Source organism: Panthera tigris, chromosome B4, assembly GCF_018350195.1.
Source record: "Panthera tigris isolate Pti1 chromosome B4, P.tigris_Pti1_mat1.1, whole genome shotgun sequence".
Taxonomy (NCBI): domain Eukaryota; kingdom Metazoa; phylum Chordata; class Mammalia; order Carnivora; family Felidae; genus Panthera; species Panthera tigris.
The window spans coordinates 55920346-55942911 of NC_056666.1; positions in this window are offsets into that span (position 1 = coordinate 55920346).

Consider the following 22566-nt stretch of genomic DNA (forward strand, 5'->3'; position numbering starts at 1 on the left):
TTCAGTTTTTATTAATGACCTGCCAACATCATATAGTTCATGAAATGCTCTGAATGTGTACATGCTGATGATATGACCTCAGACCTAGTAAGAACTCGGGCAGTATGAAAGCATTGTGTGTTTAATTTAGAGATTTATTGAGTGATGTTCACAACATAGATACAAAGTTTACGCAGAATTTACAGGCCCACAGTTTTTTTAACTACACAGAAAAATCCTGGGGAATTTTATAGTCACCTATTTTATAAATGGAAATAAGAGCGCCAGTAGCTTAAGTGGATAATGAAAAGTATATCTGGGCCTTTATATACAATCATATTCCCATATCAAATAATATAATTTTGGTTGGTAAAAACTTCACATTTCAGAAGTATGCTATTTCCCAGTAAAGAGTTAAAAATATATAAATATATGTAGCTTCTTTATACCCATCTCTCTGAATGAAAATGTGGATGTATACTTTCTTCAGAATGTTCTTTTAAGTTCAGTCAGTTATGAAGTGACAAAATTTCTCCACAGTAACAAAAAGTTCTTTAAGACTAGATTGCCAAGTATAGTTTTGTATCATCCACTTGCTAAAACATATATAAAGGTGGAGTACACTGGGTATGGTCCATATGCTTTGGAGTAACTTCTCCACTTACAGAAATCTCCCTTTGCTGCCTCCCTGTAGAGGAAGAGGTAGGGTACTGGACCATATATAGTATAGTAGGATTCTCCATACTTTCCTTGGACCAAAATAGAGGAATTGTTTCTACAGAGAGAAAGAGAACAGTCTGGATGGATGGCTTTCGTACCTGGGTTTTCAGTACATCCTAAGTTCAGCAGCACAGACCTTGGGTTCCAGGGGTTTCTTCTATGGCTCATAATAAACTTTCCTTGTGTGTAGAAGCTATGCATATACTAATTGCAAGGAGATGAAAGGGATATGGTTTCTGTACCAAGGAACTTATAGTTCAGTGGGCTATACAGTGGTTAAGAGAAAGAGTTCTGAGCAAGGTCACCTGGTTTCAAATTCTAGTTCTGTTGTTATTCAGATGAGCAACATCAGGAACACTGCTTATCCTCTCTGGCTTTAGTGTCTCCATGCTCAATATGGAGATCATAATCATAGCTACCTCATCGAGCTGCTGAGGGTTAAGTTAGATAATACACATTAGAGGCTTCCCAAAGTGAGAAACATATACAATGCTGAATGAATAGTTAAGTACGGTTGTTATTAAAGAAATAAGCATCCTACCATAAGAAAAGTGCTATAGAATAATAAACAATACATTTCAAGAGCACAGGAGGAGAATCAGTCAATTCTGACTTAAGGAAATGGCAGTTGAAGAGAAGGACATGGAAGAGATGACATTTAAAAATAATAGTCACAAGGTGCCTGGGTGGCTCAGTCGGTTAAGCGGCCGACTTTGGTTCAGGCCATATCTTGCCGTTCATGGGTTCGAGCCCCGTGTTGGGCTCTGTGTCCAGCTCAAAGCCTGGAGCCTGCTTCTTATTCCGTGTCTTCTTCTCTCTGCCCCTCCCCCACTCATGCTCTGTCTCTTTCTCAAAAATAAATAAAAACATTAAAAATTTTTAAAAAAGATAATAGTCACTGCTGCACAATTATTATGTTGCAGGCACTGAACTGAGCACTTTAGAGACTTGATCTCATTTAATCCTCATTTAATACAATGCCCTGTAAAAGGACTCTTCTTTTCCAGAGGACACTCTGAGCTATGAAGCAATGAAGCAGTGAAGGCTGAATAATTTGCCCCAGTTCCCAGAGCCAGGAGGTGGCAGGGCTGGGATGTGGCTTGAAGCCATGCTAGATCCACACCAAAGTTTTTAAGCATATTAATGCCCATGCTTTTGAGTGCTACACTGCATCTCCTTCCCGCCCCCATCCCCCCCCCTCACCACCCCCGGCACATCTGGAAAGGGTGTATGCTTGTTGAAGACAGGGCTAGGCAGAGAACAATTTCAGGCAGAGAGAAAAATATGTGTAACAGTACAGAGGTGTGAAAATATGTAAAAGGAGTCTGGGGAACACATGCAAAGGGCCACTGGGGCCAGGCTAGAGTCTGGACTTGGGCTTATGAATAGTGGGGAGCCACTGAAGAATTTTAAAGCCACCAAGAGAAGTCACATAATCAGCTTTGCATGTGAGAGAAGAAATACTAGGGACAGTGGTTCTGGATTGATTGAGGGGCCATGACATTACAGGTGGGAAACCTTTGGGAAGATCTGGGCAAGAAATGGTGAGAGCTTGAGGTTAGAGAAAAGCAGAGGGGTTAGTGAAAACAACAGATTGGAGAGGCGTTTCAGTGGTGGATTGAACGGGGCTTGAAAACGGGTTGCCTGAGTGCAGGAGAGTGAAGCAGAGGCTGCCACAGGTTTCTGTCTTGCTGGCTGGTGATTGAAATTAATGGAGATGGTGAATGCAAGAAGTTTACTTAATTTCCCTGTAAGGATTTGTTGGGTAAAGCCAGGGTTAAGAAATAGAAAAACTTCTAAAGGAGATATTTAGGAGCATTTTCAGAGACTTAAACTTGACAATGCAAACTTCTATTGTCTAAAAGAGGAGTAAAGGAGAAATTAAAGGTACTGGCACCTTGGAAAATTTCCAATTGCCATTACAGGCTCTTAGAGGGTCACTGGAAATGGCAAGTATGCACAACTTTCAATTACAGTAAAAGCTCACTGATTTGGATTAATTGGGGTAAAGGGCAGCCTGACTAAATAAAAGTCTGATTTATAGAAAAAATTTTAAATAAACTCAGTTTGATTACTTATTTAAGTATTTTAAGCTAAGTTAACTCTGTTTTCTATCACAAGTGATAAATTACTAAGAATGATTTGCAAATAATAAGAAAAAGTCCCAGTCTAAAGGGCAATTGTATTTATTAATTTGTTCATTAATTTAATAAATATTTAGTGCCCACCATATGCCAAGCAATACTGAACATAAATAATGCTTCTGAGCATCACTCTTTATGCTTTCAAAATAACCAATGCTCTTCTTTTCTTGTAAGTCTGAATCTTGACAAAGCTTGGATATCTGAAAATCTGGCCTCAGGATGAATCGCCTTGTAAGCCTTTCCTTGTGGTGCATAAAGTAGAAAGATCTCCATTTCAATGATCACAATTAGTGAGGTGGAAAGTCAGAGGTTTTCCTGTAGCAGAGTCTCCTATTGGTCTCCATGCTTCTGTTCTTATAGTTCTTCCATCCATCTTCCTCTCTGCCCTGGGCACCGTTTCTGAAATGTAAATCTCACCCTGTTGGTTCCAATTTTCATCTCCTTCCATCTTGGATATCATCTACAGGATAACATTCAAACAAGTTCTTTGGCATGGAATTCAAGACTCTGGTCATATATCAATCCTTACCTATTTCTATGTAACTCACTCAGAATTTGCCCCAAGCTTGCTTCTCAGAACCTGCTGCTCCCTGGCTCTGTATTTTTGCATATGTTGTCCCATCTGCTTAGAAGTCCCTTAACATTTTATCCTTGAACTTTTATTCATCCTTCAAAACTTGGTCAGGAGGGACCTTTTCTTTTTTCTCCCTCCTGGGCAGAATGACTCATCCCTTCTTTGTTTTACTTCTGTGATTCTGATATTGCATGTATCACATGAACATTTGTTTATGTATTTAAATGTTTCTCTCCCCTACAAGACAATACATTTCTTGAGGTTGGGGGGCTTTGTTGCTTTCATATTTGTCTCTATGGTATTAAGTGTAGCATCAGATACAGTATAGATACTAATAAGTATTTACTGAATTAAGTTGAGTGGACTGTTCTTAACTAGTGTGGATTCTACCAAGACTTCTTGCCTTGCCTTTTTTATCCTGGCCCCTGTGTATTCAATTTAGCCTTACTTATAACAAATACTGGTCATCATACAAGGAGGAAGGGGTACCCGGTCAAATAAAAAAAATCATGTAGTTATTTCTCATTATAAATTGGGGTTGAAAAGGTGCTTTACAATTATGTATACATGTTTTCTTACCTTTATAATTAATTTTTCTATACAATCCACTCTCATTCTCTCAGTCTGCTCCCACCACATCTTCTTTCTATCACTGTCTCTATATCACTGTCTGTATAGGTTCAAAGGCAGCTCCGTAATTAGACTAGAATTTTCTCTTTAAATCTCAGTTTAGTGATGTGCCATCAGAATCTCAGAACCCCCACATCTGGGGGTTAGGCATATTTAAATGCTATAGTTTATCTCCATAAATTCCTGCTACATTTGATCTTCTGACTATTAGCTTTCTCTACTGTCTAACTCTTCCAGCAATTCTGTCTTAGGGCCCATAACTGTAAATGATCACTATGACAAGAAGAGACGCAATTAGTTAGATTAATGTTCAAAGAGTTCCCTTTAAGTTGTCAATACCCATATTTATATCATAATGCTGTAATTTTGGCAGAATTATTTGCTTTTTATGAAAATCTGATGAAGCAATTTTCAGATATTCTAACATGAATCAAAAATTCGAAAAATACACAGATACATATCCATACTCCTATTAACTTTTCTCCATTTTAAGTAATTTTATATTTTGGGATTTGGGCTGGGAAAGAAGAGTAACCACATATTTTAAGAATGGATTTTCAAACAGACCTTCCAGTCTAGTTTTGAAAAGTCAAGGCATCATTTTTGGGCTTTGCCGACTGATGGCAAAGTACAAAGAAAATGGTAAAAAGATTTTTCTTAATATCTATAGGAAAGTAATTTGAAATCTTTGTAACGTTCTGCCAGGTTCTAGTATGTGTGAGGTTTTATCTCACACACACACACACACACACACACACACACACACACACACACAGGATTATATGAGAAAGTAAATAAAAACTAGTTTCTAAAACTAACCAAAGAGAAAAGGAGTAATGGAGTTTATAATAGGTGATTGTTCTGATATCCAACGCCATAAAATCCATGCCATATTTCTGTATTGTCAAGTATTCTAGAGATTGAAGTTCAGAGTCATGTATATAGTTAGAGATTTGGATATTGATAGAAACCTGGTAATGTTTTGGCTGGGTGGACTCAATTTTCTTATTTACAGTGAGTTAGCAGAAAATAAAGAAACACAATAGTAGATTTTGTGTCAGCATCATTGTGCTCTGTTCAGAAATTCTGATCATTTTACTTGCAGCCTTTGTCTCCATTTTATGTCACTGAAAAAGACACTTTTAATGCTAATGAAAGGCTTCCCCTCATCCTTTACTCCTTAAGTTAATCAATTAAGGAAGCCCATCACGAAGGATCATAAGTTCCACGATGACGATATCAAGACTGTAATTGGCTTTACTGCCTGTATTATTACTTACCAAAGCTTCATTATTACTAACACCACATGACAGCAGAGAGAGCCCCTCACTGGTCTTTGTTTAAAGAAACCTCCAGAAGGGTTGACCCTTAATAATAGTCTGTGAAATCCCAATCATGCACTGATTCAATTCTGTATTTTAATTATGTTGATACCTAGTATTTTAGATGTTTGAAACTGCAAAATGCATGAAATAATGTTATGTCTAGGATCCAAGCAAAGCCACTCTGGGCCACTTGGTAAATGTCCATTTCAGAACAGGCAATGCGTTCAGTTCTGTTGGCCTCCACTCCTGGAGGTAGAACCTCTTCATAATCTTGGGGAATACGTTTGGGTATCGGGATTTGATGGAAGCAAACCTGAGCGAGCCTGTGAGTAGCTTCCCTGGGTTCTCTGCTCTGATTTAATACCCAGATCCCAGTGCAGTTGCACATGAATGCATTAAGTATCAAGAAACTGTACTTGCTTGAGGGAGGTGATGGATATAGAGATAATTTTGGATAATTCCCCATATGTCATGATATCTAAGATAAAGAAAGAGAACATTACTTGCTCCATTATGCCCTCTAATACAATTCAACAAACATTATTAAATCCTTCTTATGTGAAAGATCCAGGAACCCAAAGTTAGGTTTGTGAAATTAGTGATCATAAAAACATTAATCATGAAAATTCATGATCCAAAAGCTCTGTCTTATTAATTGTCCTTGTGGATCAGCCTCTTCTCCAGTGTCTCTTAACGCCAAAACTGGGCTAACCTGGCTTTAAGTCAGATGTTTACTGCAGGTGCTCATTTTTTCATTCAGTTAATCAGTCAACACATTTGCTGAGCATGTAGTATCTGTAGGTACTATACAGGTTGCTGAGACTGAATACAAGGGCTTAGTGGAAAAACAAACACGTACTTTATTATTATGAAGAATGAAGTCCAGTGTAATAAAGAAATATGCTCAGTTGGCCAATATAATTGTAATCCTTAATCAGTCAGCATTCAAGATATCCATATATGAAAGGCAGATATTCTACTGGCTGGCTTATTATATTTACTTTCTCCTGGGGTTCTTTTCTATGGTAACTGCTTTGCCTAGACTGATCCTTTTTTCTGACTTATACCACAAGCTTTGTGTGGAGTCTTTTTCTATTGATTCCAGCTGTTAAAGAAATCTTGACTTGGGTAGTTAATTAGTTCACTCTGCCCTGCCTCTGTCTGTGGCTCCTGCCTTCAACTCTTGGCCCTAGTCTGTGATATCTGGTCCTACCTCCTGTCTTAGTGGTCTCTGACCCAGGACCCCGTTGTGAGTTCTTGAGCTCATTTCTGGTCTCTATAAGGCTGCTGTTAACTGGGGTTCTGCTATTGCACTCAGATAATATAAGGAGTTTATGCCAGTGAGTATGCTGTTACAGATAGCTCCAGGTTGGCATATCCTCAAAGTAAATGAGTGTATCTGTTGTCTTCTGCCACAATATGCAGTGCAAAAATCAACCACACCACACAATCCAGCAGCATAAAACAATAAGCATTTACTTACCTCATGAGTCTGTGAATGGACAGGGCAGTTCTGTTCTTGGCTGGCAAGTCACTGACAAAGCAGATTACTTACTGATTGTTGCTAGGCCTTAGCACATATCTGTGTCCCAGGCCTGGATGACTGGGCTGGCTCAGCCCTGTTCCATGCAGCCTCTCATTGTCCAGCAGACCAGCCCAGGTTTATTTTCATGGTAGCGGCAGGGTTCCAAGAAAGAGAGAAAGCATACAAGGCCTCTTGAGCCCTAGGCTTGGAACTGGGTCACAGTGTCACTTTCACTGATCTTTTTTGGCCAAAATAAATCACAAGGGCAGCCCAGATTTAAGGGGTAGGAAAACAAACCTTGCCTCTTCTTGAAGGGAGTAGCTGCAAAGTCAAAATCAAAGGAATCTGGGAAAATTGGGGCTTTCTTTTTCTATCAGTCTTCCAAAATGAATTGGTTTCTGACTATTTAACAGTATATTTCTCTAAAGTTTTTGGCTAGAACTTGAGGAGGAATGGTGATGTGGACATAAAGTGTGGTGGAGAGAAAAGACGATCAACATGGTGGTTTTTTTCTATCCCTCCATAGAGCAGTCTTGAGAGCTGTGCAAGGTGCCCTAGGAGAGAATAAGGACTAGAGGAATAAGCAAGGTAGGAAGCGAAGCATTTGTGAAGTGGAGTACAAAGGCTTCTTCTGGATGTTTGGTTGAATCATCCTGATTGCTCCCACTTTCATCTTGGTTTCCAAGAGCAGGGGGAAATTATAAGGAGTATTCTGGGTGGCTTCTCTCCAGGAGATCTGTGGAACCCTCACTATCTGGATGGTAGATACAACCAGGAAAAGAATTGTGGTTCCTCAAACTAGTTTCTCATTGTAGATTTCTGAAGGTGGACAAAGAAGGTGGACAAAGCCTTTTCAGGCTTATTACAGAGATGCACAGGATGGGGCGAGCGGGGGTATTTCAGACAAAGCCTGATCGTACGTTTAAAGGTATTATTGCTTCTTGTTTATCACGCACACCTATTTGATTTGTCTCCAGAAATAAAAATTTCTTTCATTTCTGTTTTTCATCCTTTCAGTTATTCATGTCACTGACTTGAAAACATAGTGAGCCAAATAGTATTTCCTATTTTTCTGATATTTTTAAAAGAGACACGATTCATCTCCAGGGAAACATTAATGTAGAAAGATTTTGCTGGGAAGGCAAGTATATTACTCAGAATCTTGAAATATTATTGTTGAGTGATATGCACTTGTACCACATGATTTTTTGGATAAATGATTTTGGACTGTCTTGGCTTAGCAGTATTCTCTAGGGTTGGTTTACAGTGAGTATATTATATTTATTTAATTTACTTTACTTAAGTACAGTTCATTGTGTTGCTTGTAGTTTATTTACATCTGAACACTTTAGCATTTTGTTAGTGTTTTCTTTACTCATAAGAATGCATTAACTACAAAGAGCGATTTTTCCCTTGTCATCAAACGAATACATTTGATTATCTCTCTATGAGTAAGATGTATAGAATGATGGCATCTTAGAGTCAGCAGAGACCATAGTGATTATTTCACAGCTATACTGATGCAAAGACATGATAGTTTATTTTCCAACACTATGGCTCTTCCTTCCCTATGCTGGATAATCCTCAGAAACACCTATGACTTTTATTCAACTTCTTTGACTAGTGGTTGTCGTGGTGTCTAAGACTTTTCAGGCATTGTTTGACAAAGCAATTCTTGGCAAAGAGTTGGCAAGAGGTCTTTTTTCACTCTCTTGGCTCATCCTCCTGCCTCCAACACAGCATTGCCACCAGATGGGGGACGGAAGGTGAAGCTTAGAAAAAGATACCACCTTATGCGACCCCACAGAACTTGTCATATTTCTGGCTAAGGAAGCTGGAGGTGAAAGATGAAAAAGCATGAACACGCATGCAATAGTCCAGGGGAAAAGCAAGCAGTTCATTCTGGCTGAAGTACAGAATGATGGAGATAAACCAGCATAGGTCGAATGGGTCGGTGTGAATCCTCTAAGAAGTGGGGGAGCCTTTGAAGATTTTCCTAGCAGAGCATTTCCATATCTAGTGGTGCTGAGGAAGAAAAGGTTATGAAAAACGCTTTAAAGGTGAGGAGAATAGTTATTTTAAAAAATCTGTTGCAATAGACGAGACAAGATAGTACTAAAGCAGTTGCAAAGGTGGGATTTGGTTTGTTGGTTTGGTTTTACCTTCAGGACATTTTTGCATTGGCAAAATTGGATATAAGGGGTAAGAGAGGGAGAATTAGATCATGACATTAGAACTTATCATTTGATGTGATAGTATTATTCGAAAACGTTTTTTAATGTTTATTTATATTTGAAAAAGAACGACAGTGTGATAGCTGGGGAGGGGCAGAGAGAGAGAGACAGAGACAGAACCTGAAGCAGGCTCCAGGCTCTAAACTATGAGCACAGAGCCCAAAGTGGGGCTCGAACTCAGGCGCCATGATATCGTGACCTAAGCTGAAGTTGGGTGCTCAAATAACTGAGCCACCCAGGTGCCCCGATGTGATAATATTATTAAGGGAGCCGGCAGAAATAGGAAAAGGAACATGTATGAGTGGAAGATAAGTTGAGTTTTAGATGTGCTAAATATGAAGCAGAAATCAAAGTTGAAATGGCTTGCCAACAGAAGTTGCATCTGGAATTCAGGAGAGGAGTTGGGAGTGAGAGTTATAGATTTAAGAGTCACTGGCATCTGTGAGGGTAGCTAAAGTTGCCAAATCAGTCGCATTGCCGAGGAAGGTGTGTACTCAGACAATAAGCATGATAAAGATGCTTATCTTTACCCCCACACACCAAAAGGTGTGGAGGTAATGGAAAATAAATCAACTGAAAGAGGTAGATGGAGAAGGGAAAACAAGATTTTGTCTTTAGATGGTTTCTGATTGAACCCTCTTTTGCAAATTGTTTCATTGATTCAGTCCAAGCTTGTTATGTTGATACTTATTTGGATATAAATTCTTCCAGGTACAGAAGGATGGAAGCTAGGGATTGGAAAAGCTAATATTTACTATTCTCTTATTTTTTAAAGGGACATATTCTTGTGTGGCAAAATCTTTTTGTCTTTCCAAGACCCTAATTAAAGCTTTAATATTCTAGTCTTAAGACACACAGTCCTGATAAATGCTTATAATTAACAGTTTAAAAATGTATAAAACAACCCCCATGTCCATCAGCAGGTGAATGGATCAAGAAAATGTGGTATACAGCATCCACTCTGGAAAACAGTATGGAGGTTCCTCAAAATTTTAAAAATAGAACTATGCTATAATCCAGCAATTGCACTACAAAAATACTGATTCAAAGGGATACATACACCCTGATGTTTATAGCAGCATTATCAACAATAGCCAAATTATGGAAAGAGCCCAAATGACCATTGACTGATGAATGGATAAAGAGGGTGTGGTATATATGTACAATGGACTATTACTCAGCCATCAAAAAGAATGAAATCTTGCCATTTGCAATGATATGGATAGAGCTAGAGTGTATTATGTTGAGCAAAAGAAGTCAGAGAAAGACAAATACCATATGACTTGATTCATATGTGGAATTAAGAAACAAAGCAGATGAACAAAGGGGGAAAAAAAGAGAGGCAAACCGTAAAAGACTCTTAACTATAAAGAACAAACTGAGGGCTGCTGGGGGGATAGGTAAGCAGTGGGGGGATGGGCTAAACAAGTGATGAGTATTAAGGAGAGCACTTGTGATGAGCACTGGGTGTTGTATTAAAGTGATGAATCACTAAATTCCACACCTGAAACTAATATTATACTGTATATTAACTAATGGAATTTAAATAAAAACTTGAAGCTAAAAATCAAAAGAAAAAAAAAGAAAAGAAAATTGTGGTATACATATATATAATGGAATACTATTCAGCTTTGAAAAAGAAGGAAATCCTGTCATTTGAGGCTACATGGATGAAGCCAGAGGGCATTATGCTAAGTGAATAAGACAGACAAGGACAAATACTGCATGGTATCACTTATATGTGGAATCTTAACAACAACAACAAAATCAAACTCATAGGAACAGAGTAGAGGCTGGAGATTGAGGGATTAGGAAGAGGTTGGTAAAAGGATACAAATTTTGAATTATAAGATGAATAGGCCTCAGGACCTAAAGTAAAATGAAGACTGTGGTTGGTTATGTTATATTGTATAACTGAAATTTGCTAAGAGAAAATTTAAATGTTCTTACTAAAATAAGTAAGCAAATAAGTAAATAAGTAAGTAAATAAATAAGGGAAATATGTGAGGAGATGGATGTGTCAACACAATAGGGGGAAATCCTTTCACCATGTATACATATGTCAAATCATTATATTGTACATTTAATATCCTACTATTTTATTTTTCAGTTATACTGAAATAAAGCTGAAATGTATAAATGTAAAATTCTTATTAAAATTTTTAAATAGGAGAGAAGTTTTTTTAATTATCATTTTTAGAAAGAGAGAGAGAGAGAGCACACAAGCGGGGGAAAGGGGCAGAGGGAAAGAGAGAATCTCAAGTAGACTCCATGCTCAGTGCGGAGCTTGACACAGGGCTCAGTCCCACAACCCTGGGATCATGGTCCGAGTTGAAATCAAGAGTCAGATGCTTGATGGCCTGAGCCACCCAGGCACCCCAAGAAGAACTTTTTTTTTATGTTAATGTTTTACTTCCTTGAACATAATTGCTTATTTTCACTTTCCAGCATCCCACCATTTACATTTCTTGTATATATTTCTAGAAAATTTCTATATCTTCGTAATTTTAGATGTACACACAAATAGACATGTACATTTAAGAAGTTCTCAAAAATCTGCACAATACTTCAATAATCTTAATGTTGATTCTTTCCAAGTATGTGCAAACCATATTGTGCTTCTCTGATCTTAAGTATGAAAGAGCAAGAAAGTTGCTTCTATGATCTATGGATGCCAGAATGACCTCTCTGTAGATCATCTTTGGCAGAAGACCAGTGTTTCTTGTGCTCAGTCTACTTATTTCTAAGTTACCCTAAGCCCATACTTTTTATTTTATTTAACATCCCTTTTTATATATCCAAAGCTATATGGATGTTTCTACTTGCCAGTTGATGGTCCACCCACTTCATCTGCACTCACTGGGACAGAAGAGCCACAGACTCTTTGTCAGTTCTCTCTACTTCCTTTCCTCATCTACCAATTTCTAGGAAGATAAACACAAGGAATACAGAAATTTTTTAACCATGATATGAAATATAACACAGAATAATGGGTCAATGGTTTAGTTTTAAGAATATTTTTTTTCCCTCTTGAGGGATCCTCAGGAAAGCTTCCAGTGGTGCCTAAGGCTCTTGACACAACTATGTAGTGATTTTTCCTTGTAGGAGCAGATGCATCTAATAAGAGAGTGTGATTGTGCTATTGTAACTGCCCTTTCCGTATCTATCCTGGAGAAGGATAAATAACACCTACAAATCCCCTTAAGCAAATTGTGCTTGTTTGCTTGCTCTTTTTGATATGTGTAGATTATAGAATGGCTTGTCCCTCTATGTCCCAAATAAGGCAAAGGGATTTTGTATTTGGATCCTACTATTGATCCAACATTTCTGCTCATAATAATAAAGAGCTAAAATGCTAATTTGGTTTACTGAAACAGACACATGATGTTCTGTGGTTACAAACAGGAGTCTTCCCCAAATGGGTGGGCAGCACCAGCTCTGGGTTAGCACCTTGCATATATATGGACTGAAGGTTCTCACCTTCAGGGAAAGTGCTTGAGGCAGGATAGATAATACCTGGGTAGTTCTTGGGTATAGCATTTGGTAGAGATTATTATTATGAAAAACAGAAAGCCTAAGGAAAGAAATGTTTTCTTGTTGCCCATCTTTTCAGAATCCCCCAATCTTGTTAATATGTTCATGTCCAGAGTAATTTATTCATGAACTTCTTAAAGCAGACAAGGTTTTATTCACCTTTGTGTTGTACTCCATACCTAGCTACAATGGCTTATGCTGAGTGGGCTCATTAGGTGTCTGTCATGGGGAATTAAAAGTTAAATTAAGCATTATGAGTGCTTTCTCAGCCAATTTAAGATCCATACCACAATAGATAGATGAGATGCATAGCTGTTTTGTCCTCAGTTTTCTCATCTGCGATATAGGATGAATACTACCTCTCCTTACATGACATCTGCAATATGATAGTCATGACTGATGTTGGATTAGTTTGTGTGAAATGTTGCTAAACCCAAGCAACAAATAATTTCTTAGGTTCGTTTTGGTGTTTCTCACAGAGAAGTAATTGCCAATTGTTTGCTTTGAAAGTGATTTGAAAATAACAGTGACTATCCTAAAGCAATTTATTCTTTTATTTCTTCATAACAGAAATGTTTACTCACTGTGCTTCTACTTTCCACAATAGTAAATGTGTTAGCTTCCAGAAACTGCCCTAGAAATTTAAGTGACATGATGAATGATTTTTGGAATGGTAATTTCAGTCACTAACATCATTACTTCTCATTTTCTTCATGCTTTTGGACATCACTGGAGTGTGGGGGGGGTACATTACTGTAATGGGGCGGTTCATACAATATAGAATAACTACATTCATAACTCTTCTACTAACTTGGCAGAAAAATCAATGGGCTGCATTTTATCATTGCATACGGGGACAGTTATGTAGTGTTCCTTAGATTATAAACACTTGATAGGGCCCTAGGAAAAGCTAGATGAAGAGAACTTTTTTTTTGAAATTTCTAGGTAAAAATTAAGTTAGAAAATTAATTACAAATATACCTAGTATATCCTGGAAGAGTAAGGGAATAAGAATGTATTTTATGTTAGTAGCCTAACATCTTCACTTTTCATGTCATACATTTTCACTAGGGCTGACAATGGCCTTGATAGCATTACTCAAATCACATTTTTCCACAATGGAAATGCTACTGTTTATAGTCTTCTTTGTATTAGGAACAAATAGGGCAGACTTAAAATTATATGCTTATAGTGTTTAATTCACTTCTTAATGTTGCTGTTGATGTGTTATCCATGATACTCTATGTATCTCTATCATTGCACTTATGGAGTTGTTTTATGGCACTTAGGCTTCTGTGTCTGTCTTCTCTAGCAGAAAGGACTGTGAATTATTCATCTTTGAATCCAAGTGCCCTGTACCATGCCTTGCTCGTTACAGATGCTCAACATTTGCTGAATAAATGTCTGAATGAATGAACATACCAAATACTTGACTTTTTCCTCAGAGATTATTATCTCATTTATTCCATCTCCCTTTATGTTTCTTTTGCAGATAAGTAAATTGAGATTCACTAGCAACTTGCCAAAGTATTTGTAATTATACCAGGAATCAATGTTTCTAGTTATAGTGAACAATTCATAACTTTAAAGAGGAAATACTATATATGCATGGCTATGGGCTGTAATGAAAGAGAGTTGGGAATGCCATCAGCCCCCTTCCTCATCTTAACAGAGAGGTTAGATGTGACTCTCAGGGCCAACTCCATTTTCCCAATTATTTGTCATCCCCTGAGAGAAGTTACTTCTGAATTGTGATAGTATTGGGTTGATTTAGTCCATGAGATTATTAATGCTCTCAGAAAAAATGAGCCTCGTCTTTCTTTCCCTTTGTAGTGCATACATTCATAGGGTATAAAGCTTTCCCTAGGTGCTGGCACACGAAAGTACATTTTACCAAGCTGATTTACAACATGGTCTGGTCTCTAAGAGATTGCTGCAGCAAATGAAGGCATAAGTAAAATGGGAGAGTTCTGTATGGTGCACGGTCCATCAACATTAATGAGAGCTATAAATGTTCCGTGTGTGTGAAGTACAAAATGGACCTACAAAGTTGTTTTTATTGGTATTTATTCATGGGACAATCGGTGTCCGTGGCACCTATAAATACATAACAGATAAGTTTCCTGCCCTGAGAAGCTTACAGTCTAACTCAAAGAGATAACAGCTATCTGAATGTGTTTTAGTGAACTAGGCTTCTCTCCCAAGCATTGTGACACCCATGGGAGAGTGGAATACTGTCTTGGTCACAGATGAGCTGGCTTCATTGCTCTAAGTCAAGTAATAGTTCAGAATTATCCCAGCCCCAATGCTACTGCTGCTGTCTCCAGTGGGGGTGATTTTGGGGGCACTGGTCACTCATGTTGAAGGAGAAGATAAAGAACTAAGACAGAATTTTGGGAAATGGAAACAAGCAAATAAAAAAGCACCCAGGGAACTTCCAATTGCCTTACTGACTACATAAAAGCCTCCAACCTGGAATTAATCATTTCAGTCATTTATAAGTAGGTTTGTGTCTCCCTTTTCGTAGGCGTCTCGCCCTGCCATAAATGACATTCTGTTTTATGAAAGCGTAATGTGAAAATCTACTGATAAGCCAAATAATAAAAACTTTATAGCATGTCAGGGCTTTTTTTATTATTATTATTTAACCTCAATCAAGTTATAATACTGAACACATGTATCCTTGGCCTAAATCACCTTGTCAAGTCTAACTGTATATTCAACTTCATTTACATGACATATGATCTAATACTGGAGAACAACAATACCATTGTAGTGTTAATTGAAAACTCCAAACTGAGAGCCAGAAGAAACCACTGGTCTGATTGCTGAGGGTCCCAGGGAAGGGGATCTATTCCCACACCTGCAGTTGGTCCATAACACTAACATTGTTACCAACATATGGGTCTAATCAGTCCAGAGGCCTTGATATGCTGCTCCTGGGGCACATAAATTTAGCATTACATTCATTTTAAAAGCCCCCTCTTTCAGTTTTTTGAGGACAAGATAGATTCATGGCTCCACAGAGTCTAACAAAGTAGAAACCACAAACAGAGTAAGTTACTGCCACAGGCCTCGTGGACTTGACTTACCAACTCTTTGCCACTTAAATAATGGAATTTTATGTTCAGCCCTGGCTATCAAAAATGTGTTTCCACCGAAAGTGAAGTTTGACTGAAAAGCTGTATTTAAAATAAAAGCAAATCCTTAGAAAGTGAGCCAATTTGTATAAATCAGACTTTGGGTAAGGATATGAGATAATATCTAACAGAGAAATATAAGCCTAAGGGTCATAATTTGCCTCATTCGGTTAGTAACTGAAAGGCCTTTTAGAATTGACCCTTCATGGTGTGCTGTAAGGAGGTTTGCATCCAAAGGGACTTTTCAGAGGAAAATTTAAAGATTTTTAGATCCTTCAGTGGGACTTTGGATAGATGGCTACTGAGGATAACGGGTCTGCTTGACCTGATAATTATTTTCTACAATTGCTCTGCAAAGTGTAGCTTTTAAAAGTTCTGCTGCCACTCAACATCAACGAAACTAAATCCCCTCTTATGTTTTGTGCACATGCCCTGTGTAATCATAACCAAAGCCTTCTGAAGTAGAAAACAAACCTGCGTAATTTTTGCAGGGACATTTATTTAAGATATAAGTACAAAACAAAACAGGAACAGAAACAAAATCATGAGTAGTTTTACAAACTACTCACGTGTGTGCTTGAGGCCTGTGTGCTGTAGAGCAGTTTTTCCTTTGTTTTGTTATGTTATTGCTTGTTTCTTTTTCCATCTTTCCTTCTTTTATGTAACTAAAAAAGAATAGGCTGTGTAGTTCAAGGGGCTGAAGACGTGATAAAAAAATTCTATGGATTGATAAAGTTTGGTGCTTGCTGGCTGCATTATTTTATTGATCTATTGGCTTAAAGATGGTGCCTTACCTCTGAGGACCTCATCTGAAATGGATAAATTCTCTTTCTAATGAACATTCCTAAATGGTCCACAGTTGGAAATTAGTAAACAAATGCGATTAGTAATGACCAAATAAATATGGGAAGGAAGATACTGTTCCTTGGACTTATACCCAGTAATAGGGTAGGCATTTTTTCTCCTAATGTTGTAGACAGCATTTGGTGATGTGGTGCCTCACCTCAGCCAAATACTTCACCATGGGCTCATGTTTTTTCTTTCTAGCCATATTTTGTATATGAATTGGCATAACTGTAGTCTTGTGAATGAAAAATATGAAAATAAAATTGGCATATTTATGTATAAAAGTAGATTGGTTCAGTTGGAAATAAAGTATGTTACATTAAGAAGAGGTTTCTAGAGTTCTGGGTAGAGCACAAATGAGAAAAATCAATGATCCCCAAGAAATGCTGTGCAGTTTAGGACACGATGTTCATAAAAATGACCCTGATTCTGAAGAAAGGCTCAAATAATGTTCAAATTACTATATTTAAGAAAAACATAATATGTTTCTACATTTAAAAAGAGCTGTTTTCAAAAAAAATACATCCAGAGAATATTTTAGTTATCTGAAAACTAAAAATTGTTTAGTTATCTGAAAAATCTATTAGATAAGTTTACATCCAATTCTTAATGTGGATATAAGTATCCATATAAAGAAGAATAGAGATTATTTCATTTGTTTAATGAAAAGTGATAGGCATGGTATGATGTTGGAGGAGTTCCCACAAGACAGACTAAAAGTGTTGACAATCTCCCATTTCCCATATAATGCATGTGGTAAACACCTATACTATATCTGCTTAAAAGCTCTTCAATTCTCAGTTTAAATAGGGTTTTAAATGCCTTGTTCCAGTAAGCTTAATTTTGTAACTCCAAATACTTTCAGGAAGTGATGTAAACTAGAAACACAGCCTAGAGTCATTATCAAACTTTAGTTCGTGACCTTGAGAAATTATGGAACACTTAGAGCTGTCCACAGCTGTATCTGGGGTTGTACCCATTTTGCAGTGCTCCATGGTAGGGGAACAGTAGCAGTATACAAAGGGACATTTGGGACAGTTACTGAATCCCTTAATAACTATGCAATCTGTATTTCCCCAAGCAAAAACAGTGAACAAAAGAGCATTTTTACTTGATCAGCCACAACCTGAATAATTGCAGACTTCTCATATTCTTTACAACTATTATTAATGGGTAACACTGATTGAGTCTGTTACAGAGCATGTAAGTGCATGTCAGGTGGTTTACATACATGATCATCTTTCATTTTATTTTAAAAGCATCTCTCCTCCCAGTCCTCTCCCCAGGCAAATCTCCACTGAAAACAGACTAGAGGACAATGTTAATAGGACATGCTTTGCTATACTTCAATATTACCTTCTATTATGTTCTCTATGGGCCAAACAATCTCTTCAATTCTCTCTGCCATTAACAGCAAAAGTCATTTTCAAGTGCCTCAGTTTTTCATGCAAATTACATGTCTACTGTTGTACCTGCAGGTCAGCCCAGGCTTTGTGAGCCTGCAGGGTATCCAAGGTTAGGCTGTCAAATGGAGACCCCTGCTATGCCTGAGTTTGCATTGTTCCAGGAGGGAGTGGCAGGCTTTGCATCCTGGGACAAGACAGAATTTGTGGACCTTGACTCACAAAACACCTTGCTTCCAAATGCTTCCAATTAAAGAGTGACCTGTTGTCACAGAATTTACAGAAGTAAGAAGTTGGAATAATTGGCATTAAAATAAGACTGACATACTTTACATTACGGCTCAGCCAAAAACATTTTTTAGTGCCATTTTTGGACTAATTCAATAGGAACTGAAGTGACGTTGGTCTTCATTCGGGATTTTTTTTCAAGTTCTTTGTAGCTTGAATACCTTTGTGCAGACTATTCAGTTGACTTGGCCTGCCCACCTCCACACCCCATTTTCATATTGCCACACTCCATTTCATCCATTGAGTCTCAGCCTAAATATCACTTCATCAGATAGGTGACAAGGAACCTTGATGAAGAAAAGTTCATTTTGTCCCTGTCATTCCTCTTTAGCACCCTGCTGATTTCCTTCATAGCTATTGTCAGCAATTTGTGTCTTTACATTGTTTTGGTTAGTTGTTCAATGTCTGTCCCTACTCCAAGTTACTAGAGGGCAGGGCCATACTGCTTTAATCGAAGCCTCTTCTGGTACCAAGGAGCCTTGGTAAGAATTAGAAAAGTCGCCCCCGCTTCATGTTCCTTTGACTGGGTATATTATGCAGGGTAGAATCTAGTTCTCCAGGTCTTAGACCAGATCTTGACATCTAAGGACTCAAAAGTTTTTAACTGAATGAACTTATAAAATATAATTTTCTCCTTCTCTGAAATATTTACCTCTCCATTAGTCCAGATTTTGCAGTTCTTTCATCCACATCAGTGGTCTTTTTCTTCTTATGGAAATTTTAGAAATGATAGCTGGAAATTTCTTGAATATTAGCTACCTATAGTGTTCTTTTGTTCTATGTTCTTTAACAGATTTTAGTCTCCCCCGCCCCCAAATTATGTGATTATTTACATGCCTCAAATAAGTTAAATTGAACTTGAAGTGATCTTGGTGGGAAATGGGAACTTATAACCATATTATTACTAAAAGGATTGAAAAAAATACTAAAAGAATAGCAAAGACCAAAGAAACACTTGAATCTTCATGGAGATTTCTATCCAGCCATTAGCTTAAAAGATAATAGATACTGTGTAAAGAAAAGAGGGACAAGCCCAGATTCATAAACGACCAAGCCCTAATAAATTCTAGTGGTACAATCATTTGATAAAACACATCTATATACATTGATCTATTTTAAGATAGGAATAAATGTAAGTAAAACAGATACTATAGAAGGCAGCATCATTGAGCTAGTGAAGTTTTTAGATGTATAAAACTGTGTTTTAGGAGAATTATACAATACAGGGTAGCAAAGAATTAGCGTGCTTAAAAACGTATCCAACAGATAATCAAATGAAAGCACAATGGATGCAGTGCCAGAGAATTGTTTGGATTCGATTCTTTTCTTCTGTGGAATTCTCTCTTTTAAGTATTAACCTATTTAACCTTTGGAAGTGAAATGTTTGTCTTGTAATGGGAAAGCTGCATTTCATTGTAAAACTAGAGCTTGTCCTTGGCTGCTTTATGCTTCACTAAACCATTCTCTTTCTAAGTCTCTTATGTTCAATATTTAACATACAAAAAAAAAAAAAACAGCATCAAAAAAGTCTGGAATAGAGGCATATTTATGTACATGTCCCAATCATGCTTTTTGACTCTGGAAAAAAATTTTATGAATGGTCTCAAAGCCAGTGCCCAAATTTTGTTTGTTTGGACTCGTTTCATCTAAGCTTGTCAGTTAGACCCCTCTCTATCTATCTCGACCTGAATCATTCCAGTTCCCACATCTGATCTCACAAATAATGAAAGAAACTTATTAATTCTAAAATAATAGCCACCATTGCTGATCTAATAATCATATCAACCAATCATTTTTGTCATAGTTCCACTGAAACAATGTGCTTATCGTTGTTATATAAAGGCTAATATACTTTATTAACTTCTATATTTATTTGAAAGTCAGGTCATTCAGTAGAGTTCATTATTTCTCTCAATTACAATCATATGCTTGTGAAAATTATAATTAATGCAGTAATTAAATAAAAATTAACTTTATTCTGCTAATGGTAATATTTTCTATATGTGCCTGTTTCCTTGTCTGTACAATGGAGAGCACATATTTGATTTGTTACCTTATTACCATAATTTGTTAAGGTAATCCTAGTGGCTCTAACTAAACCCCAAATTCTCAATGGTTTGATGACATACAATTTATTCCTTATCCTGTGCAAGTGTTCCTGGTTGGGTATATCTCCTGTAAGAGTGGTTCAAGAACCCAGGTTGCTTCCATATTGTGGATTCACCATAGTCACATATGGTTTCCATGTTTTCAGAAGGGGAAAGAGACTGTGTGGAAGAAAGAATTGATGCATAACAGCTTCACCAGTGAAGACCCTCCTCCTAGATATAAGGGGGTAGGAACATGTAGTCCTAGCTGGACAGCTGCTTTCCAGCAGTGACTCTCCATCAAGAAAGGGAAGCAGGGTTCTCTGGAGGTCAGCTAGTCTCTTTGCCAAAGCCTAGTGGTAGTGGTGAGGATTAAATAAGGGAATCCATGTAAAGAGTTCACAGCAGTAGTTATATAGGAATTAAAAATAGTGCAGCCCTTCTCCTCTTCCCTTCCTTCTCCCTCCCCTTCTTCCTCCCCTTCTCCTCCCCTCTTCCCCTCCCTTCCTTCCTCCCCTTTCTCTCCTCCCTTTCCCTCCCCTCCTTCCTCCCCTTCCCCTCCTTCCTTCCCCTTCCTTCCTCCCTTCCTTCATTCCTTCCCTTCCTCTTCTTCTTCCCTTCTTCTCTTCTTCTTCTTTTTCTCCTCCTTTTCACTCCCCGGTGCTCAAATAATTATCTCTATATTACTGTTGAAACCCAGCAACTTTGCCTTGTATTCATTATTTATCCTTTTCTTAGGATATGTTTTTGACTTGGAAAAATGTATTCTGTGTTTCTTGTATTTCCCTTTTCTTTATCTTTTACATATATTTGGACCCTTAATGTATACTTATGGTCAAATATCGTGTGTGTCTAGTTTTTAACATACTTCTGGGAAAATGTTTTGTTATATAATGTTTGTCCTTTCTCTTTTCATGGACAAAACAATTTGAAATTTCATCTGGAGAGAACATGTAAAGTTGTCTGTTTCTCTCAAAAGTCTTGTCCTATAAACTATGAAACTATACAAAAGGTGACACACTTTCCTTTTTTGGACAACTATTTATTATTCCTCTGATTAACTCTAAACTCACATATGCCAGGACAGTGTTCTTATATCTTAAATTGAAATAGAACAAACTTAGCAAAAATAAAACCATGCCTAACAGGCTCAATATACCTACCAATAATTTAATTACCTGCCAGAAGAAATTAAACATCTCTCTCTCTCTCTCTCTCTCTTTTTTGAGACAGAGAGAGTACATGTGTGCATGTGCATATGCATGTGGGGCAGAGGCAGAGAGAGAGGGAGACACAGGATCTGAAGCCGGCTCTGTGCTGACAGCAGAGGGCCCAGCTCTGGGCTCGAGCTCATGAACTATGAGATCATGACTGAAGTCCAATGCTTAACTGACTAAGCCACCCAGGCACCCTGAAATTCAACATCTCTTAAAGGAAATGTATGCAATCTAGACTCCTTGCTGCATTCATCCACAATGATGAAACAATTACTAGACATGCAAAGAAACATGAAAGAATGGCTCATAGTCAAAAGAAAAAGCAGTCATTATAAATAAACCTTAAGATGACCCACATGTTTGAATTAGCAGACAAGGACTTTAAAACAGCTATTATAAATATGCTTAAGAACTAAAGGGAAAGTATGCTTATAATGAATGAACAGCAAATAAGTATCAGTAGAAAATTGGAAACTATGAAATGTAGCCACAGAAAAATTCTAGAACTGAAAATAGGATATTTGAATTTAAGAAAAATCACTGGATGATCCTAATAGCACATACAAAATGGCAGAAAATGAGTTAATTTCAAAGTAGAATGCTATAAATGATCTAATATGGGGAACAGAGAGAAAAATGACTGAAAAAAAAATAGAACCTTAATGAACTGGCAAACATTTCGTAATGATTAAAGGATCAATTTCAATTCATCATTCAACATAAATGTGTATGTTCCTAAGAGCAAAGCATGCAACCATGTGAAACACAAAGTTATAGAACAAAAACAGAAATAGACAAATTCACAAGTATAGTTGAAAATTTAAACATCCTATCCTCAATAATTGATAGTACAGGTAGACAAAAAAAATAAAGTAAGGATAAAGAAAATCTGAACAACTCTATCAATCATCTAATTCATT